The sequence below is a fragment of the Pleurodeles waltl genome, chromosome 8, assembly GCF_031143425.1.
Source record: "Pleurodeles waltl isolate 20211129_DDA chromosome 8, aPleWal1.hap1.20221129, whole genome shotgun sequence".
NCBI lineage: Eukaryota > Metazoa > Chordata > Amphibia > Caudata > Salamandridae > Pleurodeles > Pleurodeles waltl.
In genome coordinates, this window is record NC_090447.1 from 1372928955 (window position 1) to 1372953985 (window position 25031).

Genomic DNA, 25031 nt, shown 5'->3' on the forward strand with positions numbered 1-25031 from the left:
TGCCATCCATTGCTCATAATGTGATAAATTACGTCACTGCAGAAATCACACATGACAATATCGATTACATTCCCTAAACAACCTTTGCGAAACATCTGCACACGCATTAGAAACACTGGCAATGTATCCACATAGCAATCCATATTTTTTAACCATCTGCACGACTTCAACCATGGGGAAACCATATGCAAATCGGTTTTGATACTGCTCCAACAGGAGCAATCTAGCTTTAACTGCCATGTCCTCTCCGAAAAGGAACATGAGCAAGCAAAGACTAGTTTCACCGTTGACCTTCAACAGTGAAGGGCAGCTTGAACCCGATGGCACAAAAATGGAGCTCCAAGTTAACCTATTACAGTCGATAGCGCAGCAACTAGTGAATCTGGACACCAAGATCGATTATATCGAAGAGAAAACACACAGTAAATTGGATTCTAAACTGTGCTCCTGCCCCTGTGCTGCTAAAAAGACCAAATTGGTGATGCTGCCTGAGATCCTTGGCTCGGTTGTTGACACACTAAAGGCAGCCACCTGTCCGGGCCACCTCTGTCATCATACTTAGGGCTCTGCAATCGGCACTGGGAAATCCCCCAGCTCCAGCCCAAATAAGCCGGACTGCTCCTCCCCTTTCCAGGACTTATTGGCTTCTGCCCAATGGATCGACGATATAGCCGGTTAATCAAGCACCGACTCAATCATCGGTGCTGAGCACAAGGGGAACAACAAACCAGAGACACCATCCAGCCATATAGCCCAAGGGGCAGCAATGACAAGACGGGCCAAGAAAAAGCAGAATAAATAGCTGAAAAAGGTGAAACTAAGAAGCATGGGGCAGCAGGGATTACAACAACAATACACAACACCAGGGCTCTTCCCCATTTTTACTTCCAAAGTGGGTGGCAACAATTACCCACAAAGTGAGGGTGACTCAATCTTCCAAATCTCCTTTCTCTGCAGGGAATTTTCATGATTTTCATAATTTAGGCACATCTTGCTCTTCTCCAAGTATTACTAATAAACAAAGGTTTAACAAAACGCAACTGAAGATGGTAGCCTGAACAGAAGCTCACCCAGCAGCCGAAACAAGACCAGGCCCCAAGGGGTGATTGGCTGTGTAATGCATGTAGGTATGGGTGAGTAACTGTATGGATGAGTATTGTATTGTATTGTATTGTATTGTATTGTATTGTATTGTATTGTATTGTATTGTATTGTAGTGTTTATAGAGCGCATTCAGGCGTAGCATCGAAGGACTATGGAGAATATACTGTAATTCCAAGGGGGACCAGATCAAGGCGGAAAATCACAGAGAGCATACTGGGAGACCTACTGCCTAAAGTGAAAACAACCAGGTTTTAAGTTGTTTCCTAAAACTGAGTTATGTCTCCTCCAGCCTAATAGAGGGTGGACGAGTGTTCCATAGTCTTGCAGGCTTTGTCCCCCTATCGAGCCCGATGGCAGCGGGTTACCGAGGTCAGCTGCAGATTAGACAATCTAAGCTGACGGCATGGCAAATAGGGCTGTAGAACAGAGCTCAAGTAAGAGCAGCCCTCCCGGTGATAGGCCTTATACGTAAGGCCCAGTGTTTTAAACCTGATCCGTTTTTCAACAGGTAGCCAGTGGAGCCATCTAAGGTGCATGCAAGGAGGTGAGTGTGACTGGGACAGGGCTGGGAATAGGGAATCAGGATGGGGAAGGGGTAGGAGTTGGGGCACAAGGTTGGGATGGTTGGAAAACTGTGGTCGGTGAGGAGGCTAGACCTTGAAATTATTTCTGCAGGCCAGACATAGGACTGTGTAACCCCTCCAGGTATTTGCTACCATTGGTTGCATATGGTAACTAAGCCCAAAGATGGAATTCAGGAGGACGGTCTGGCCTACAGAGATGTTCCATAGGTGGTCAATAGTCTCCTCATTCAGTGCAGCCAAGGGACAAGGGCAGGGGGAGATGCCTACAGAAATGAAAAGGCCACCCCTTTTAGGGGGGTGGTTTCAGACAACTGGGGGCAATCACAAGGGAGGGTGGCGATGAGAATCTGGGTGGCAGATAAACCTGTCTGTGGAGCAGTTGCCTTAGGGTCTGCCACTACTAGGTACTGGTCTTCTGTGGAGGCCTCCAAAGATGATAATGTGGAGCTTGTGGCCTCCGTGCCAGTCCCCTCACCTTCATTTCACTGGGTCCCTCATTGTTGGTGGTCTCAGCACCCGAACACAGTGGCCAGCTGCTTCCCTGTCTATGTGGCCAATGTCTCTCCCGCCGGCTCCTGATGATGCTGAAATGGCAGACACAACTGTTTAAATGTATCTGTGTAAACAGAACTGATCATGAACTTTGATCAAAAACATTTTCCAAGTTTTCATAATTCACCTGTTTCAAGGCTCTCAAACTTTGATTCTTTATTATCACTATCTTGTGCATGTAAAGAACATTTTCAGAAACCATTTGTTCACAGTTTAGTAATTCCTCATGTTAGCTCCCATTTCATAGATGATCTTGACTCTCATATCCATTTTAATTTCTCTGCAGGAACAGTTAAACACCTCTGAATGTTGTTAAGAATAGTGAACTTATGTCACCAAGAAATAAATAAACCACAAATACGTTTACAAGGCCCACACAACTGCATTATTTTCAATCACAAAAAGAAAAACATGAATCAATGTGTGTCAACATATCTTGCAATGTTTTACTAATATTTGTATAAACTGAAAACCCTACTTCCTTTGTTTGGGCATTTCACAATAGTAATATAAGTAAATACATAGGCCTTTATACATTTCTAATCCAGTGCAGTACATAGCAAAACATGTTCAAATTTGACTCATAAATGTCTCTAGTTATCTGAAGTATGTTTTACAAAATATGCTTCCGTTCAATTTAGACAAAAATTGGTACAGCATCACAGTAAATATTATATACACACACACATATATATACGTATATATATATATATATATATATATATATATATTTATTTCACAAAAGATTCACATGCAGTTCACTATATGCTACAGATTATACCTCAATGCATTTATACATGATTTTGGCCTGATATTGAGTTTTCCAGATGGGACACTCCAACATATTTGTTATGAAACCTTCCATCTGCAAAATACTCTTTAAGTATCCCATTTTTCTCCATCATTGGTTTATCATCTGGGCATAACAAAGAACATTGTAAAATGATTTAGGGAATGTGGTACTCTGTCACCAATGTGTACACATTCCTGTTGGTGTTGTGCCAAAATTATATGCCTATCACAATTTCTTTTCATGAAACAGACTAGCTTATGTGCACATTTGTGAAGGAGTATGACATCATGCAAATCATTCACTTTCAACATGAATGAAGTATTTTTGTTTTAAAACACTTCTGAGATCTGTTTTGAATCACAAGTAGCCATTTCGACTCACATGCTTACTCTTGGTTGTGTTTAAAACCAACTTATCAATGTGATGTTTGGAACATCCACTGTCACATTTCATATCATTTTATGATATGTCACTTGTAATAGGGCTAACGTAACACCATTCACAATAGTGAATGACACAATAAAGACCAGTGGCCTGTTTGGTACTACGGTTCCTTAGAACATCAAACTACCTGATGTTTAGTTGTTTTTTAGGCAGGCATGTTTCTGTTCAAACCAGTCCTTTGGTAGGCAACACAAGTCAGTTGGTAACTTTTCCCAAAATATAATCTATAAAACACCTTCAAGAACTCATCTTCTGAGCTGAATGTATGTCAACCTTAATATTGATGGCAAAATTAGTTACCTTAACAAAAATTGGTTATTTAACATATGAACTCACACTAGAACGTACCTTCTTGATGCTGCTGTGGGGTTCTCGACTGCCCATAACGGTCTGGATAGGCCACCACAAATTTGCAGGCCATTACAGGGGTCAGGGTATGGTACACACTCTTCCCAAATTGGGAGGATTGACCAAACTGGATTTCGCTTGACTTTCCGGTCCAGCATCATACGTTCTCCCACCTCTTACAACAATGGATGCCGCACCACTGATAGACCCCCAGGGTCCACACCTTCTTTGCAATTATCTACTGTATTGCCTTCTTCTGACAGGCATTGACCTGCATGGATAAGAAAAAAATAAAATAAAAAAGGCTTTGTGATTTTTTATGTCTGTGTTGCTGTGACACAATTTTGTAACATCTCTCACAAGCACTTCTAAAAAGTCAGTACAGATTATTTAGCAACATCCTGATGTTGTGGAAACTGGATGAAGCTGTTGTTGTGTCTCATCATTGTAAAAAGAATGTCTTGTAGTACACCACTGAAAGTTGGTTGTGACATGCCTCCAGATACTGCCACAGTGTATTAAATTCATCCTGTGGCCACAAAATGTAGTACTGCCATGATTTTGACTATTGGTGTATATGATGTTGAATTCCTATTGTGAGGCGGGATGTCTTGCTCCAGCTGATGACATTAATCAACAATAGTTTGCCTATTTGACATGTTTATTTGGATTATTTCCCTTTATTCCATGATATTGAGGTCTTGGAACATCAAATTCTAAATGGCACAGACTATTTGGGTTATGTAAGGGTTGTAAAAATCATCTAAAGTTTGGACACAGATTTGTGAATTACAAATGTATGACACCAATACTTTTCTATATTTTGTTTGATTCTTATTCATTAATAGTTTTTAAAAATGATGGTGGAAGGAAGATATAAAAAAAGGAAATACCACAAAAAATACAACACCAATCTTGACTTTGTGCTATGTGATTTTTTTTTCTCAACACAAATTAACCAAAAATATTTTTCAACATAAAACCAAAGGAAAAAGAAAAAAGAACTAAAGTCCATTATGGTTGATGAAAGTATTTTTGATGTGCTAAAATTGTTTGCCGTCCAATGTACAAAAGACAACTGTCCTCAAAAAAGGTAAATGAGTCCATGTAATAGTCACAGAGTGAATGTCAGACACACAGTGGAGTAAACAACAAGAGGCACTCGTTGTATCTACACAATTAAACAAATAGTACAAAGATATCTGACATAGTCACTGTCTATGTCCAAAATCGCAAATCAACATCCCATGTATCTCTGGAAAAATGAAATGTACACACACAAAATGAAATGCAAAATATACTTCAAGTATAGTTCCAAATATCCTGTGCTTTAATAACAATGTCCAAATTCAGTTCAGTTGGTATTAGCGAAAGTTGTCATACGTAATATTCCAATCTGTTCCATGGCCAAGTATCAACGTCCCAAACCATTCAATCCATTATTCAATGGCACTTGCCATGCGTGTTGTTCCATTTTGACCCCACAGCCAACACGTGTTTCGTCCGGGGATTGCCCCGTTGACTTCGTCAGGGCTGTATACTAGGTCTACCATGTGTCACAGAGATTGGAGTACTGTGAGTATGAATCGTCTGCTAATGAGCCCAAATGTATTCTGCATCATAGATGCCCTTATCTTAAGGTTAATGACCATCTGATTGTGAAAAGGTGTAGAGTACACATTCGAATTTCGGCGTCCCGAACGCGAGTGCGCATCGGAATGTCTTCCCGCCTCAATCGTATCGGACAGTGACTATGTCAGATATCTTTGTACTATTTGTTTAATTGTGTAGATACAACGAGTGCCTCTTGTTGTTTATTGTTATGAGCTGTATGGATTGCCACACAGTTGGGGCTTATGGGTGTGGTCCTCCAAGGGTGCACCATGTGTTAATTGTGGTAGAATTCGATATATACCTCATAGCCTTGAGCGCCAAATTTCTCCCATTAGATTACACCCGCATTGAGTAAGAACACAGTGGAGGAAATTAAGTTTTGCATCTCTTGAAGTTGGTGGTGGAGGTCTTGCCATACTCTCCTGGTGGTCCAGATGAACGTCCCGTCTGGAGGGTGGGTGATCTATAGTTGCAGAGAATAGGGTGGGTGGGGCAGTTTCTTGTGACAGGGCCTCAGAGCCTCTGGCTGAGGCAGATGTATTTTGTATTGATGTTGAAGGATCACAGTCGGGATAAATGGTACAAGAAAAGCCCTGCACATATGATAGTTGTTGGAAAGTGGGTCATTAGTTGTGTTGCCTGCACAAGTAATGGATCCGTAGACGACCACCACTGGCAAGCAAATACCCCATTGTAGTGCTTTACTCCCATAGGGTAGCTTTGCTGAGCAGTCCAAAGCTTACTCAAGGGAGGTGGTATGGGCTAGTAATCCCCATTCGTGGGCACCCAAGCATGGCACTCAATGAATGATTGTCCAGTCTGTGCTTTTTCTTTTGATAAAGTTAAAGTACATTTATTACACACACACACTACTCAGTAGTATGCAACAATTTACAACTATACACAAATGGATGGGATTACCCTTGGATGACATTGTGTAAACTTTCATGCCCTCCACGGGGAAATATAATCCAACCACCCACCTGGCAAACCAGTCCCTGGTATCCCAATGCAACATTTGTCTATAATAAAGAGTGAACGCACCAAAGCCTGACAATGAGCATAATTACTATACAGGAGAGTGGGTGTCAGTCTTATTACACAACTCAGCATTATCAGAAACACCTAGAGACATGATTAAATTCTTTAAACCATAAAGAGTATTTTTGGATTACTTTTAGATTACTCTTAGGTTACATGGGTGTAACCTCATACATTTGATCATTTTGTTATAATACCAACTTGCACCCCTAGAGGGAGCAAGTTGGTATTATAACAAAATGATACGCTTAAGAAGCTAAAAATAAAATTTCTAACATGCTGGTGATTTACATTAGCTTGTGACCCTTGTGGGGGTATACTCTTTGTCCCACCTAACTTTTTGTGGGGGACATAAACTTTGAGTTGGAGGGACGCTGTGTGGTTCCTGCAGCTCTCCCTTGCAATGGGCACTTAGTTGGTGGTGGCCCCATATTCCTGGGGCCACCACAAGCTCAACAATGTGTCCTGGAGGACCTAGGCCCGCAAAGCCTTCTGTGCAATGTGCATATTTAATGAGCGTCTCTCCCGCTGTGCAGTGGAAAGCTGCTTCACATTTCCTTGGTGTCATTTCCTTTTTGCTGGTTTGTGCCGCGTTTCTTGGGCCACCCCCAGCTGCCCTTATCGGTGGGGGGTATCCGGTCCCACCTGGACACCCCCGTCATGCTGCCTTCTTGTTGGAGGACAGCGCAGGGAGCCCACCCATCGGCCCTCATTGGTGGGGGTTGTCCGGTCCTACCCGGACACCCCTGTCAGGTGAGTGTTGGAGGAGCGGCTCGGGGAGCCCACCCCCGGTCGCTCCTCCAACACCACTCACCTGATGGGGACGTCGGGGTGGGACCGGACACTGGCGCTGGCCTGATCTTTGGTGTCTGCCCACTCCTGCTGGATTGGCCGCCTGGGGGGGGGGGGGGTGAGACGCACTCCCCTCTCCTCTACTGCTTCATTGGGGGCCCGGGATGGGGTCCGGGGCCCCTCTTGCCACTCTGGTCAGCATGACAGTGCTCCCTGGCCTTGCCTTCTTCTCGGGGTCCCGATATGGGGTCAAGAGCCTTAGACCTTAGGTCTTAGTCTCCCTCTGCCGGTGGCCATCTTTTCAACTTTTCTTCCTGGCAGGGCCCCGGGATGGGTTCCGGGGCCCTGTCTTGTTCTTCTCAGGGGTCTTCACAGCGGCCCCCGGCTTGGCTTCTGTTGTGGGGGCAGAAGTGCCCAGCAGACTTGCACTTTTGACTAATCCAGATGCTCCCCATCAAATTCTTGCCCCTGTTCTCTTCTTCCTGCACAGTCTTCTGTGATAGCTCCAAAATGGCGTCATCCAGGAGCTTGGGTCACATGTGCTCTGAAACTCAGCCCCTCCTTCCTAGCATTCCTTTCAGGGCTTCTCCACCCAATTCCTGGCAGGGGCTGACAGCTTGCTCATTGATGCATGGCCCTGCTCAGGCAACTGGACAGAGCAGTAATTGACCCTAATCCTAAAAGAGAAAGATGACATTCCAGGATTACCATTAAATTGTACAACTATGCTTTTGTAACCTACTGCATCATTCTTTTTATACAGGCTACAGTGTACGTTGGTGCACCTCTAGTGGGCCCTAGGGGACCTGAGTTATGCCCTGGGCCACTCTTTCCTGTTGACATTGAATGGAGTGTCCCTCCAGTGAAAAGACAGTAAGCACACTGATGTTGACATGTACAGGGGTGTCCCTACAGTAAAAATACAGTAAGCACACTGACTATCCCTCCCCTGGGTACACCCATCTCATGAGGCCTACTTCAGGTCATCACCCACTCTACATAGTTCCTGCTGCGCCAGGCTCCCTAAGCGCAGTGCTTGAGCTGCGCACGCCAGGATCCCTCCCCTCACAGCTCTTACATGGGTGCACATGTGGCATCCTAGTCTTGCTGCGCTACAGCAGCCTTTCGTTAGCTAAGCTGCACCGGTGGTCACACACGCGTTCCATATTACCATGAGCTTAGAGTGGGGAGTCCCTGCTTAGGAGGCACACTCACAGTAAAAGGTGAAAAACCAGGTGGTCAAAAAGCAAAAAAAATCAGGGCAGAGCAGATGGTCAGAACCATCCTCTCACAATGGTAAATGTCAAACATCACCCCAATCAGGGAGCACAAATTTGATTTGTTATTCTGTATCTCTGAATTGTTTTCCCTCTGTACCTGCTTCATGTCCTGAGCTCTGTAAGGACCTGAGCCATTACGGTATTGAGACTGCTGTTGTGCTCCTAAGACTCAGTCAATAGTGGTCTGGATAATAGTTATACTAGTGGCCTCACTTTGCTAGAAGACTGATTCCCTCCCGCAACACCTTCTCCACTGTGCCCTTAAGGCAGTAGGCCCCATCCCACTGGGTCCTGGCAAAACTGGAGGTGGTGGTGGTGTTGGCTCAACAACAGCCAGTATTGAAGGGGGTGCAAAATTGGCGTGATGTTTCTTTGGACACAGGAAGTGGAGGTATCCATTGGCTGGGGTGTTGTTGCAGGTGGGGTGGGAGGTGTAGGTGTGGGCTGAGTGAGACTCACTGGAGCTGTCGTCCCAGACAGACTGGATAGACCAGGCAGTTCCACATCATCTGGACTTGCAGGAGTGGTGTCCTAACTGAAGGCTTGATACTTACCTGGAGTGGAGGTGACTTCAGTTGCAGATGGTGGTCCACTGGTCCTGGGTGTTGGACTGAAGATGAATTGCAAACAATATGAAATAAAAGTCTGTATTGTACTTCAAATGTGCCTTCAGCTACAAATGAAGCAACTTAATAGTTAAAATTATGATTAATTGAATGATTCTGCCTTTGTGGGATTTTTATTAATTTACATATGTAGGTTAATTAACACAGATGCAAACTTCAGTAAAAAAAAGTTGAAGTGATGTCCTGAAATGAAAAAAACGTTATTTAGAAATTGTACACTAAATGTGTCAGACATTCAACCCAACACATTAGAGAGGAGAATTGAGAACTGAACCATGCCTAAGAAAACTATAGTACATTGTATTAGAATTAATGACATTGTTCATCATGTGAACACTGCAAAGTACCTTGTATATCAATACTAGTTATGTTCAGCAAGCCACAGAACATTATTAGAACTCTTTGATTCAACAGACTATGACTTATGTAAGCAATTACATCAATCTAGTGAAGTAAAAAGAAGGTGACAACACACAAGATCAACACAACAAATTATATTTTCATACATAGCGCAAAATGGTGAATGACAAATGAATAACAGTTTGACATTTGTGCATATGTTGAAGAAAAGGGAGGTTGAACAACATCACATTGCACTATTGTTTTCCAGAGACAAAATAGGACATCATGGTAGTTGTAGTTATTTGTAAACACCATTTATAACATTTGTTAAAATGTGAGCTAAACATACTCATTTAAATATCTACAGTGAAAATGAACATGCATTTGCTGTGTGTACACACACATATGTAAATGGACTATATAGGTAAAATAATGCTTGCAAGCACTCTTCCGTGCAAATAGGTGGATTTTTGGACCAGTTTTTTTAGGTACAACAACATGCATTGAAATAAAGCAAGGAACTAGGAAATGCAAGGGATGGTCTCTAGAGAACACCACTGATTCTGACAAAACATATAGAGTATTGTTAGCAAGAGAAATACAACCATGATGCTAGTATTGTCGATAATACACAATATTTAGGTGAGTCAAGTTTAGATATATATGTTTTGATAAGGATCTTAAAACATTCTGAACAGCTAATTTAAGAGCACAAAACACATTTGTTATTAGTAAGACATTGCTAAGTTCAACTTACCAGTCTCCACTCTACCAGGCATTCCTGTCAGAGAACCAGCACCAGACTGCTTGGCCTTCACGTGATGTTTGCAGGCCAGTAAGTGCACTCTCCCCTGTAGGTCATTATACCTCCTCCTAATTCCCTCCTGTGTGCACAGATTATTTGCTACAGCATTCACCCTGTCAACTATTCTGGTGCACATTTTCCTTTTCTGAGCTATGGTTGTATTTTGTACTTGGGCTCCAAACAATTGTGGTTCTACTTTCATAATTGCATCCATCATGACTGGCAATCCTCCATCTGTAAATCATTGATTCCTCCTTCCTGCCATAGTGAGTAACTAAAAAAAAATTATGATAAATCAAAAAAGTGAAAAAAAGGAAAATAAACAGAGGGAGAAAAAAAAGAGGAAAACCATGAATTCCTTGTGGCAAATCCAGTAGCAAAATGGTGTTCTGCAGTGAAATGGCAAAGGATCATTGTCTGAAATGGAGTGTGTTTTTTAATGTGGTTTTCAGGTGTCCACAATTGGTCAATATATATCAGGTGTGTGCTTCTTCCATACAGCCAATAGCCAAAGCCTTAGTACAAGGATGAACAAGTCCCCCAACTGACTCCCGCCATTGAGGGACCGCTGCTGGTATACCACCACCATGACTGTGCTAGCTAAATATGGTTGGTGCAATTCCACCATCGATGGAGTGCTATTCGCCAGCATTGGAGTCCACCGTGTCAGCTGCGGGATACCACTCAGGCACTGGAATACACTCCATTGATACAGACAAAGGTTGAAACGCCACAGATGGAAATACAGCAGTCGGAACTCTGTCAGCTTGATGGAGTACATTGGCGCGCCGCTGCGGCAGGACAACAGTAGCCCTTCCAAGATCTAAATCAGGCCCAAAGTCAAAAGGTAAAACTTTCTTCTAGCTATATCTTGCAAGGTTTTAAGTAACTATATCCTGATTAATAAACGTAACTAACAACTTAAAATTTTGACCGAGGCCTCGCACACAGTGTACCTGACTTGGGCTCCATCGTAGTCAGCCTCAAACTTTGACTTTGCCCTGGTCAAGCACGACCAGATGTCTGCAGTTGATGCTTTTTAGGTTTTGTCTGCGCTGTGCTTGTGAAATCTCTTGTATTTAAAAAAAGAAATTCATAAAAGGGGCTTTGAGCCCACCAATTGCATACCTTTGCTTACCATTGTCTGGCTCTCATGTCACTCTTGTTTCCCTGTATTCAATTGGCCAAAGCGTCCTCCTCACCTCCATCTTCCTCTTGGACTTTGAGTTTTCATATTGCCGTGGAGTTTGGACCTAGTACTGATTTTGGTGGTGAGTACTCTTCCACTTCATGCTCCTGAAGGTACTTTTTTCTATTAGTTTTTGGGCTCTTTTCTTCATCCCTAACCTTCTCCCACTCATTTGCTTTCAAACCTACCTCACCATACCCCAATCTTCATTATTTTTAAATCCTCCAACTTACTGTGTGTATAAAATGGCCACCCTCCCTCCTTAACCAATACTCCCAAAGCCTAGTGCCTTTTCCAAACATCATTTTAAAAATATTTTCCAGCAGTCCTTGATTGCACTCTCAGCAATGCTGGTGCAAATGTTTGGTTTTCCCATCAAGGCCTCGTAGCCGTAAACCTCTTGCTGTTTGGTTGAATGTCCATTGTACCCGCTCCACCCGCTTTCATTACTTTCCATCTCTACCTCGTGTTTTTCAAGCTTAGACCAGCATTTTTTATTACCCCACTATAGATCTATTGGGAAGACTTGGCTTTTCATTTTTTTTGTCGCAAATTGCGACTCTCTAAATAAGAAATCGCAAATAAGGAATCCTTATTTGCGATTTCTAAAGCACATGTAAAAAGCAATTTCTTAATGCGAATTGGGCATTAAGGAATCACTATTACCACCAAGTTGAACTTGGTGGTAACCATGTGCAAATTTTAAAAATGCATTTTTTAAATTTACATGTAAAGCACACATGCCCTTTTGGCATGTGTGCATCTTACATGTTGGAAACAAATGTTTTGGGGTGCAGCAGAGGGGGCCTTAGGCCCCAAGCACCCTGGACTTTGCATTTCCCAAAATTGCAAATTCCAGTTAGGAATTCGCAATTTGGGACATGCAAAATATTTGCAAATATGGGCCGACAGGCCCATAGATGCGAATGGGGGCTGTCTTGCAATTTGCGATTCGATAATAGCATTTGCGATTTTTAAGAAATCGCTATTACCGAATTGCAAATGTGATACATTGGATTTTGCGAATCAGAAATAGCGATTTCTTAAAAATCACTATTTCCGATTCGCAAAATGCATTCTTGGTACTTCTGGCCCATAGTCTTGTAGACCCTTTTATCCCATTATAAAATAGGACAACAAATCTAATTTTTGCTATGAATTCAGAGTCTTGTAATCTTCTCCCATTATAACATGACAACTACCACAATAAAGAGTGCTGTTCTATAACATGTCAAACATTGACAATGTCATAGGCCTTGCATAGGTAAAACCTATTGGCTTTGCCAATGCTTTTTGCTTTTAGGCACTAGATATTTTTACATTTAATCTTTAAAAAAACATATCTGCAGTTCTGTACATTTAATTTTTGTTGTTTTGGTGTCATTAAAAAGATAACATGATTTCCTGTATTGGATTTTTATTGTGTTGTGTTTTGCTAATGTATTGTTTTGTTGATATTAAATGCTTTACACACTTATCCCCTAAGTTATGTTTGACTGCAAGTGAGCCAAACTACCAAACTACCAAGGATAAAGCAAGGGTTAACGCAGTGGGACCTTGTCTGGAACTTATGTGCAATTGCAACCTTTTTACAAAGTGTAGGTACCTACCTTCCCTTACTAATAAACCACGTTCCAACAAAAGAGAGTATGGGGACAACCAAGTTCCGCCTTCTGTTTAAACATCACCTGGGGAACAGTAATATCAACAAGGAAAGTGCCTATGGCAGTTGTGGTTGATGCAGTCAACAACTGGTGCAGCGCTGAGTATCGAATGGTCTGCTCTGCCTGTTTGTCACTCTGTGTGCAAAGAAGATTCCCCCCCGGGCTGGCCACAGTTCTAGGAATGATAGGGTTGCTCTTGCTGGATAAGCCAAGCCAATCACTACCTCAATTTATGAGCCCCGGCATGGGTTCTGGCAGAGTGGGCCGCATAATTGAGACAACATAGTCTCTCCACAGGGCAGTATGATTCTATTGTGTGTGCTTTATTTTAACCCCATGGGCAGGGTCTTGTACGGCACAAGTCTTGTGCCCCAGTATGTCACCTTCAATATTTGAGATATCTTGGTCTAGCTGGCTGTGGATATTCCAAGTGGTACCAACGAACTGCCCTCTCATTGTGATCTTAAAAGCATCTCACTCAATTAGGTGGGATATGGTGGTGTCGGCGCTAGTCTTGAAATAGTCAGTGATGGTGTGTCTGGAAAGATATGGGGGGTGCCTTCTAGGACTGTCAGTGGTAAATGCCACATGGAGGCAGGAGATGGCTTATTTTCCCAATCAAAATGTATGTGTTTAGGATTGTAATCTGAGTGTGCATGCCCTAAATAATCAGTGTGTGTGAAGTGTAGAAATGTACGGTCAATGCAGACATGTAAATCATGAGGTCAGGAGTAAAACGAGTAGACTTTGGTGTTGGCATTACCTGCATGTCAAAAGCCAACCAAATGCCAATGTCAGACCTACTCCACAAGGTGGTGGCCATTTGTTGTGGCAATTGTGTTAGGGAGATGGGGGAAAGAACGGTCTAGATTAATCTACAGCATGTGATTGAAATCCCCTCTCATTAGCCAGGGCAAACAACTCCAATCCAACAGAATATCAGATAGTTTGTTTAGGAATGCTGTCTGGTTCATGTTAGGGGCATAGATGTTCCCTACTACCACCTGTTGGCCATCCAGCTTATCCTTGATTAAGCAATATCTCCTGTCTAGGTCAGTTTTGGTATCCTCTACCTGAAACGGAACTCCCGCCCTGATCCACACCAACACACCCCTTGCATATGTTAAGAAATTAGTAGAGTGTACCTGTCCTCATCGGCATTTCTGTAGCTTGTTAGCTTCAGCAGAGATCAAGTGTGATTCTTGAATAAAAGCAATGTGGGCTTTGTGTAGGTGGAGGTACATTGCATATCCGCGTGAGGGGTTGTACATGCAACTAGTGTTCACGTTGGTACCAGGAATGGTACTAATTGAGGGGAGTTACATAGTTCAATCTTAATCAAAGAGTTGAAAACCATATCTCATGAGGTGTGTGCGTCGGACGGGTGCAGAAAAAAGGACCTAACAGTGAACAAAAGAAAAAACTGCAAAATTCAAACATAAAAACTATTGGGGCAGAAATGCAGCAGGCATCCATCCAAACTAGCTAATGTTGCTTATATAATGTAAGAGATCAGCCGATTAGATTAGACTAGTGTAAAGGGTGCAGGCGAGCGACATCCCCCAGTATGCATATATGTAACATTGTACAGGAGTAGGTATGGTGTCTACGGAATGAGGCATGTCATCATAAGGCACTAACTTCAGGTCCGGACTACAATACAGGGCTGCTGTGTCATGACAGATAATTGCAGATGTGTGGGGAATAATACCCTGTGGTGGGTAAATTTAAATGAGATCATATACAGTTTGCCATGTGACTTCCGGCAGTATCATCACATCAGTCTTGGAGGTCCAGGTGGCAACTAAACTATCCTTGCTCATGGACCCTACAGATTCCCACTGGGCTCATGTCATCCTTTCCTTGTGGTACTTTCCTGCCTCAAGCACTCCATGCCCCCTTCCCAGGAAGCTTGAACCATTGAACTGGTAAGGTCAGTCTGTTTTGCACCTGCAGATTATCACATGCCTTTAGTAGAATGTTATGCTATCCACTGTCACTCACTGAACTATACCATCTTGGTTCCATTATACTTGTTATTTGTTTCCAGTTACCGTTTGCATCCGCCACCTGCATGGCATCATATCCATTTTATGGAACTCATGATTTTCCCAAGGTGCATGTGGAACATTCCACACTTCCATGTGCCTTCTAGAACAATCTCTTCTTCCAGTATAAATACCCTGAACCTGCTTTGTGCTTGGCCTTGTCCCTGCATTCACCTCCTGAGTGGCCTGGAACTTCCAGTGCTATAGTCTTCCAAGCCTTCATGATGGTTCTGTGATCCTGGCTTCTGTGACACTTCTAATGTCTTTGTTCATGATCTAAGATTCCAACTCCTCTTGAGCTTCTTGCACAGCAATATCCTGATTTCTTCAGATTCCAGTAAAGTGCTAGACAAGGCTAAGTACTTTACCCTCAGGTTAATTTGCACCAATCCATAGCTTAGTAGATAATTCCAAGACTAATTTTCATGAAGGCATACGCACGTTTTTGGATATTGGACATTGTTGGAGTATTAGCCCCTTAACACCCAGCGCTCTAGACTCAGTTCATTGCAGCACTCTGAACTTTATTGTACCCACATTGAAAGTTTGCTTGACAAGTTGTATCTAGTATTTATGATGAAACGTCTAGAGCTGGAAGTTGTAAGTGATTTTGAATCCGAACCTTGTATGTTATAGAGTGCCAGGAATCTCCAGTTTATGCTTGAAAGGATTCCGGCTCTCTCTCATGCAATATTTTTGATGATGTCTGTAAAGTGTACCCTATTGTGTAAACAATTGCTACACTGTTATGAATTGAGAACTGGGTGGTGACATTGCTTTTTGTTGTTTGTATGGTTCTGCTTCTGTATGAGGGTAACGAGGTCCAGGGAGTTCCTTACTTACTAGGCAGTGCACAAAACAGCAGAGCAGTTCATCGCAGTGACACAAGTTAATCTTTTCATGTTTATCTCATGCCCCACTTCTCCCTAGAGGCAGTGGGTGAATAGGGGTTGACCTTGCCTTTGTTCAGTCCCTGTCTCAGAAGGGATTGGAGGTACACACCATCTCTGCGGTAGGAACCAGGTCAGTGTGTGATATGCAGAGCATTTCATTGTTCCTATAGCACCTGTTCCAGATTGGGAGTGGACCTGATGCTAGAGGGGCACTACTCTCTATTGTGCCTTCTGTGACGATGGTCTCTACGGGGGAGCCCCAGTGCCTCATCTCTAGACTGAAAGGGGTGGTGTGCTGCAGGTCCTCTCATGCCAATCCTGTCCCATGCCTCCATGGGATTTGCAGAGAAGTAGACGTTGCCGTCCATTGTGACCTTCATTTTTGCCGTGCATAGGAGGGCCAAGGTGTTTTCTGGAAAAAGCATTATTCTGGCATTGTGTACAGTGAAGTCAGATGTCTTGCATGTTTTTTCTGAGAATAAGGTTATGGTCCCAGTGATGCAACACTTCGAAGACCAGGGGTCTAGGATTAGATCCTAGGTCTTGGGGCAGGTACGCTGCATGCCCTCTGAATGAAGAAGAATGGCAAGAGTCAAAGAGTCAATGTAAGTAACTGTGTCTTGACCCTGATTGTTCTCTGGAAGGCCACTACTCGGATACTGTTTTGTCTTGAACAGTCCTCCACACCATCTGCCCTCTCCTCCAGTAACCCTGTTCGGTTTGTAAGTTGTTTGAGTTGGGTTTCCGCTGCTTGTGCCTGAGGTTGCAAGGTAGCAAGTAACTTTTCTGTTTCATGTACCTTATCCGCCAGCTTCTGGTGATCAGTATGGAGGAGAGTATGGTCTGGGGCAACTGTATCAATCTTGTTTTCAAGTGAAATTCTCGATTTGTCAATGGCCACCAGGACTTTGTCCAGTTTCTCCTCAAGTGACATGGTGCCATCCGAGCAGATGGGAAGGTCCTTCGAGTCAGACAGTAATCTGGAGACAATAGATTGTTGTGATGGTGCGCCCATGGCCCTGAAGCACAGATGACCATGTGTTGGCTTGACAGATTGGTGATATTGAGATGTTCACAGTATTGAGACTGTGCCTGCTTTGTAGTGTCGGGAATAATGAAGCCACACAGCAGCACAAGCAGCTCACCAGTAAGTCTCAGATGCAGTATTGGCAGGTGGGAGTTCTCTGGATCTGGTGATGCAGAACAAGGATGAGGAGTGTGGGTAACAGTGTTGTCAGTTTGCAGAAGCACCTAGTCATTGTTCAGTGGCAACATCAATGATGATGCAGAGGTGGGCAGGGCCTGCTTGTACATCGAAGGATGTGCAGCATGTGCAGCCGCAAACAGTTAGATGATGATGAGAACTGGTGACTTCCCCGGTAGGGTTTCAAAAATAGCAGATATCCATGTTAGGGGATCAAATTACGCCTCTTAATTAACAGAAGGCAGATGGCTCAGGTTTAAAATGATCAGGTGTAAGTTCTGGGGCTGCTACTCACTCACTACTCTTTAGAGCTAAAGGGAAAGATGCAAATGTAAAAATAAGAAAGTATGAAACACAATCAAAGTGGGTGGGAGAGGCAGCATTAGGAATATGCCCAAAAGTGTACCAGTGTCAAGCTTATTCAAGCCACCCCCCTGGTACTTTGGGCAAAACAACCCAGTGTACCAGGATGGATGGTCACATATACCATGTTAGTCTCAATGATGTTCCACCCATGACTCTTGTTTAGTGCAGTGACGTTTGTGCCCTTAAGTATCAAAATGAGGGAGGGACAGCGTGTCTGCTACTTTAATTTATTGAGCCCATTTGAAGAATGCAACAGGTAATAGGCATTACAAATGGTTCAGGTGCCACAGCGCTGCACTCACCCACACCCGAGATCTCACCATCAGGCACACCAGCCCAAAGAGCCACAAAGTAGCCACTGATCAGAAGGTCTGCCCCTCAGGCCCAGAATCTCCACTCAGCTCCCCAGTACATGGCAATCCACCCTAGGGGTGAAAGGGGGCAGCTACAGTCAATATTTCAGTGTGGCGGGAGACAGAGGGACCCCCACATGCCATACAACAAGATTTCAGTCTGTTTCCTATAATCAGATGGCTCCTGCAACAGGGTGATTTATCCATTGCCTCGCAGTGGGGCAGCTTGGAAAGGAGAGAGTGCCCGGTGACTGCCATAGCCCTGGGGTGCCCAATTCAGCCGAGTAAAGTTCAGCAATCAGGTGCGTGGGCAAAGAGGAGGGGATAATTCATGTCCAGCAACCTATGCAGTGCAATAGCCAGCCCACATTTAAAGCACCACCAACTGCTGGAACACAACACAGTCAGCCAGATCCTTCAACAGGGCTGAGTTGCTAGGTGCGCCATGCAGTGGAAGGGCAGTGGACTTGGCACCCTACCTTGAGCCAATTTGGCTTGGCCCGATAGTGGTGAAACTTCAGTGTCGGAGTAGCGTCCTCCAGATGGGCAACACAGCGCGATCACTCAGGGCCCAGCCCCTGGGTTCACAGGAAGCATAAAAATCCCGAAATTCAGTGGTGGCCTCAATGCCTCATGTAGGACGTAGATGCCACAGCTCAGTGGGGGTGATAAGCAATTTGTCAAATAAATGGCACAATGTGGAGCTTCGTTTAAGAGCATCAGCCATTTTGGCCTTTTAAGCCATGCCCCCAAGGGATGGGTTTTTGATGGGGGGGTCTATAGCACAGAACCTTGTTTGAAGCATTAGCTCTGTTGGGAAGTTCAAGGCTCTCGATGTTGGTGGCAGAAAACTTCAAGTAGGTGAAGTCTGAAGTCTGGGCTCAGGAAAGTGTTGTTGTTGGTGGGGTGCTGCTCAAAATTGGTCCCTGTGAAGTCCCCTTGTTCAGACTAAAACATTTATTTTGAAAATCAGGATTCTTTCAGCTGGGAAAACTAGCAAGTTATGTCCACCCGGCTGTTCCTGTTGTTCCTGTTGTCCAGAGATAGCATCTGATTCTTTTTGCAAGAAATTAAGTAAAAGCTTCTAAATTTCTAGGGTTGCAATTTTGAAAGGTGAAAGAGTAAACTCAAACACAAACCAAAGATCCAGGACCATTTGGGCACCACTTTGAGATTAGGACTAAGGGGGTCATTCTGACCAAAGTACCCCCGACAGAATACCGCAGCGCGGTCAAAAGTCCGCCGCGGTAATTCTGAGTTTCCCGCTGGGCCTGCGGGCGACCGCCAGAAGGCCGCCCGCCCGCCCAGCGGGAAACCCCCTTCCACGAGGATGCCGGCTCCGAATGGAGCCGGCGGAGTGGAAAGGGTGCGACGGGTGCAGTTGCACCCGTCGCGATTTTCAGTGTCTGCTATGCAGACACTGAAAATCTTTGTAGGGCCCTGTTAGGGGGCCCCTGCAGTGCCCATGCAATTGGCATGGGCACTGCAGGGGCCCCCAGGGGCCCCACGACACCCGTTCCCGCCAGCAAGGTTCTGGCTGTCAAAACCGCCAGAACCAGGCTGGCGGGAAGGGGGTCGGAATCCCCATGGCGGCGCTGCCTGCAGCGCCGCCATGGAGGATTCCTCAGGCCAGGGGAAAACCGACGGGAAACCGCCGGTTTCCCTTTTCTGACCGCGGCTTTACCGCTGCGGTCAGAATTGGCCTGGATGCACCGCCAGCCTGTTGGCGGTGCATCCGCGGTCCCCGGCCCTGGCGGTCTATGACCGCCAGGGTCGGAATGACCCCCTAAATCTCTCAGAAGCCACCAGCATGTTCAGGGCAAATCCAGTTGGAAATGGTCAGCTGGGCTCTACAGAAATGTCGCCTTCTTGTAGCTTTAGTGTTCTTGGAGCTGAACAGGACGCTGTCTGTCTAGCCCCTGGGGGTCCATTCTTCTGTCCCAAGTGCAAGTGAAAAGCTGATCCAGCCCTTGGCTTCTCTCTCCACAGGTTCAATAGCAGGTGCAGTCCTTCTTGTTTCTTCACAGATCCAGAGGTTTTCTGACAAAGGTACTTAGGGGTGCCACCTTTAAGTCTGGTACTAGCTTGTGGGTGATGGAGAACTCATGACCAATCGGAAATTGTTACCCTACCCACTTTGGCATCACTTCCTTGGTGGTTGGCCCTAAACATTTCCACAGTGCACTGTTCTGACAGAATCCAGTAGAGAAGAACCTTTTTTACGCCCTGGGCAAAGCTTTGGGCACTCTCCTGAGGTGTGTCTGGGGAAATGGGAAACTCCCCATGCAAACCAGGTCTGAAACAGGTTTTCTGCTCACTGAGATTGGTGCCACGTTGGATACTTGGACAATGGTAGGGTCAAGCCCAGGTGTGAATTAAATCTGCCTGTGATAGGGGATTGCCATCTCCTTGTGCAGTTGCTGGACACATACCCCAGGCCGTCCTGTCAGGAGGAAGTACCGCCTCCTCCCAGCCAAGGAGGAGCCTGTCCTGGGAGCCATTCATACCTCCATGCAAGGGGGCAGCAGGCTGCCAGGTGACAGTTGGTGATAATCTCTGAAAAGGTAACAAGAGGCTTTAGGTAGGACAATGCAACCTTTCTAAAAGTGTCATTTTTATTGTAGAAATATAAAATCTGACCGGACGATTAGTTTGGACTTTAAATTACTATTAATTTCAGTCCGTGAATCATGGTTCTAGGTATCTCCAAATGTAATTCATTTATACATTATGAGGCAGCATAAAATAACCTAATGCTTTTCTGTGGGAGTGCTAGCCCTGCCATAGTGAAAAACAACGTTGGAGATTTTTCACTTCCAAGACCTGTAAAACTTAAGTAGAGATGCTCTACTTGTTGAATTCCTACCTTAGGACCTAACTTAGGGGGTTACTTTAAAGTATTAAAAAGGAAGGTATAGACGTGGCAAAAGGTTTATTTTACCAGGTCGAATTTGCAGTTTTAAAACGGCACACTCAAACTGCAAGGGCAGGCTTGAAGACATGCTTTGCTGTGTCCCTTTAATGGTTACACAAGAGGTGTCCTCTAGTGACACAATAGGTGTCCTCTAGTGTCATTTAACTTACAGGCCCTGGGTACACTGAGGCCCTCATTATGTCATTGGCAGTAAAACCCACTTACCGCCATTCTGACTGCCACCAACATACCGTCTTCGCAGCGCATATCCGTTCACCATATTATGACACACACACACACCAATCTGTCACTATACAGCCATATCCATTGCTAGGAAGATGGAGCTATGGCAGAGGATTGTGGACAGGATCAACAGCATGGGAAAGCACCCCAGAACAAGGGATGACATCAGGAAGCGGTGGAACAACCTACGGGGGAGGTGGATTCCATTGCAGTAAGACACCAAGTAGCTGTACAGAGGACTGGCGGTGGACCCCCACCTCCTCCCCCGCAACTAACAACATGGGAGGAGCAAGTCTTGGCAATCATGCATCCTGAGGGCCTGGCAGGAGTAGCAGGAGGACTGGACTCTGGTAAGTCAACTCTTTACTACTATCACCCCCCTACTTGCATGCCATCACATACCCCCACCCTCACTCCCATCACTCCACCCCACACACCCCACCATCACAAAGCACTCATCCCAATGCCAAGCCCTGCATGCACCACCAATGCATGGACACCACTCACAGCCCTGCATGGACACCGAAAGGATTCACACTGGAGAGAATCAGCTAGCCCACCACATACCAACTCACACAAGTTAAAGCTGCCGGGGCAAATATAGCCAAAGAGGGCACCCCACCTATGCACAAAATGTCACACACAGAAACAATAAAACTGCATTTACATCCTCACAGGTATCCCAGCCAATGTCACCGGAGAAGAGGTGCCAGCACTAGCCAGTCCCCCCACAGAAAAGGCCCACAGTGATGACAGCGACTCTGCTCGCCTGGATCTGGATGACCAACCTGGCCCATCAGGGACCTCCGGACAGTCGGTTAACCAGGCACAGTCACACACAACCACAGAGCCTCCCCATCTGGAAATACTGCCACAGCACCCACCCAGTGTATCCATACCTCTGTTCCCAGGACACGTCAATCAGCAGTGTGTCCACCACTGCAGGAACCCCAGGGCACACCTGATTGTCGCCTCCAAGACAATCAGAGACCTGGGGTCAGTGGCATTGGGCACACGGTCCAGGGGACAGAGGCACAGGACAACAGGGAAGCTGGGAGGACTGCTGTGTGCCAGGGGGAGGACAGGCCCAGGGAACCAACTCTCCAGGAGGCACTGACAGACATCCTGGGAGCATACCAACATTCACAGAATACACTGGGCCAGATCCTGGACAACGTGCAGGAGAACAGGCGGCTGAAGGAGGGACAGTACCAGGGGATAAGGGAGGACTTGAAGGCCATTAATAGCACCCTGGTCTCCAGTGCAGGAGTGCTGGCAGACATGGCCAACATTATGAGGGAGGCAGTATTAGAACAGCGGGCCACTAGCCAGACATCTAAACAACTTTTAACCTCTGCTGCTGCTAGTGTACAGAAGGCCCGCCACAGGACCAACAGGTCACCAGCACCCCTTCCCCTGCAGAAGGATAACCACCCCGCAAATGTTCCCTGTGATCCAGGCAGAAGCCAGAGACTATTGCCAAGACCCCCACCAGGAAATAAGACTTTCCTGATTGTCACCCTTGTGTCCCACTATGTCACCCTGTCCACCGTGAACTGCCATTGCTCCCCTTCCTATGCCCCCTTGGACGATGCACCTGTGCTACAAATAGACTTGAACAATACCCTGCACTTTCCTCCATCATCAGCCCAGTCCATTGCACTCCCCCCTTTTCTTCTTAGCACTGCAATAAACACAATTTGAAAAAATGCAGAGTATGGAGTATGTCACATTTTTTGAGGATGTATTTGTTTAACAAGGTTCAAGCATTGCAAATCAACTGTACAGTAATGTACATGTGCAGTTGGCTACAGTGACCGCATCAGGAGTGCAAAAAAATTGTTTCCAAAGGGCACAGTGAGTGGGCATAGAAGTGGGGAAAAACAGCCTACCAGTGACACTGTTAAACAAGGAAATGTGAAGTACCACTGTCTTACCTGTGTATTATTGGAAATATTGTTGAATAACTGCAGTTCTGTTGTCCTCATCCTCTGCCTCCTCATCTTCACTGTCCACAGGGTCCACTGCTGCAACACGGCCATCTCCAGCCTCCTCCTCCTGCAGAAAAGGCACATGGCGTCTCAAGGCAAGGTTATGCAACATTCAGCATGCCATGATTATCTGACAGACCTTCTTGGGTGAGTAGCACAGGGATCCACAAGGAGGCCAAAGGTACGTTGAATGATCCTTCTTGGTCGCCCATGTGCCTCATTGTAATGTTCTTCTGCCCTTGTTCTGGGATTCCTCATCTGGGTCAGTAGCCATGATAGGTTGGGGTAACCAGAGTCACCTGAAAATATCGAGGGACAACATTTAGCCACACACTATCCCTTATGGCTCACATCATAGCCACACACCAACATTCACTGGGTGGGAACCAGAGATCACCTATTAGCCACACCCTGTGCCTCTGTAGTTGACCCATCACATTTGGAATGCTGCTATTCCTCAGGACAAAGGCATCATGCACTGACCCAGGATACTTCGCATTGATGTGGGAGATGTACTGATCTGCCAGGCACATCATCTGGACATTCATGGAACGAAAACTCTTTCTATTTCTGAAGACCTGTTTGTTTTGCCGGGGGGGGGGGGACAAATGCAATATGTGTTTCATCAATTGCCCCAATTATGTTGGGGGTATGTCCCATTGCATAGAAGTCAGCCTTCACTGTGGCCAAATACTCCACCTGGGGGAATACAATGTAGCTGCACATGTGTTTAATTAGGGCAGACAACACTCTGGTCAGCACTATTGAGAACATTGGGTGTGACATTCCTGCTGCCAAGCTCACTGTTACTTGGAAATAACCCGTTGCCAGGAAATGGACCACAGATAGCACTTGCGCAAGAGGGGGGATCCCAGGGGGGTGAGGGATAGCAGGTATCAGATCAGGCTCCAGTTGTGCACACATCTCTGTGATTATGGCCCTGTCAAGTCTGTAGGTGAGGATAATGTGCCTGTCCTCTATTGTTGACAGGTCTACCAGGGGTCTGTACACTGGGGTATGTCTCCATCTCCTATTCATCCGCCGCGGTTGCACTCTATGGGGCAAAAGAGTGAGGAGCCAGTCATAAACTGTACATTGGAGCCACAACAGTACAATGCATGATGTTATTTTGAAATGTATATGTGGCATTTGTCCCATATGTACAATTATGAACTGTGACGCAGTTATAATCCAGGGCCTGCCCCCCCCCCACCCTGACATGGTGTCCACCTGTCCTGTGTGGAGGAACAGGTGGAAGTGAGGTAATTCCGCTGATGTTGTGTGCCGTTGTGGGAGGGGTCGGGAACTGCTGCGCAACACCTCATTGGATAATATTGGGCCCTATGGGATACAGTGGCCAATGGTTATGTTCGCTGGCGGTGATGGTATGCATCGCCACGGACGTCACTGCCATTTTCTATCTGACCACTCACTTGCTACTAGACCTTCAACAGGAGAGGACCTACTCTGCATGTGCTGCTGTGACCTGTCTGGAATCTACCATGGCTCGTATGACTTGGGAAAGGGCCCCTGCCTTCACCTTGGCGGAGTTGGAGAGACTAGTGAATGGAGTCCTACCCCAGTACGGACTGCTGTATGGGCCTCCAGACCAACAGGTGAGTACACTGTGAGCACGATGCATAAGGGCATGAATGCATGGAGTGGTGTGTGTAAAGGCCTTGTGTTGGGGGGGGTTGGTGGATGTCCCCTGGGTGATGTGCAGCTTGAGTGCTGGGCTATGTCTGTGCAAATGGGGATGGGAAGGGGTAAGGTGGGACATGAGTGTAACAGGCAGGACGGTCAGACTAATACCTTTCCCTGTGTGTATTTTCTCTGCAGGT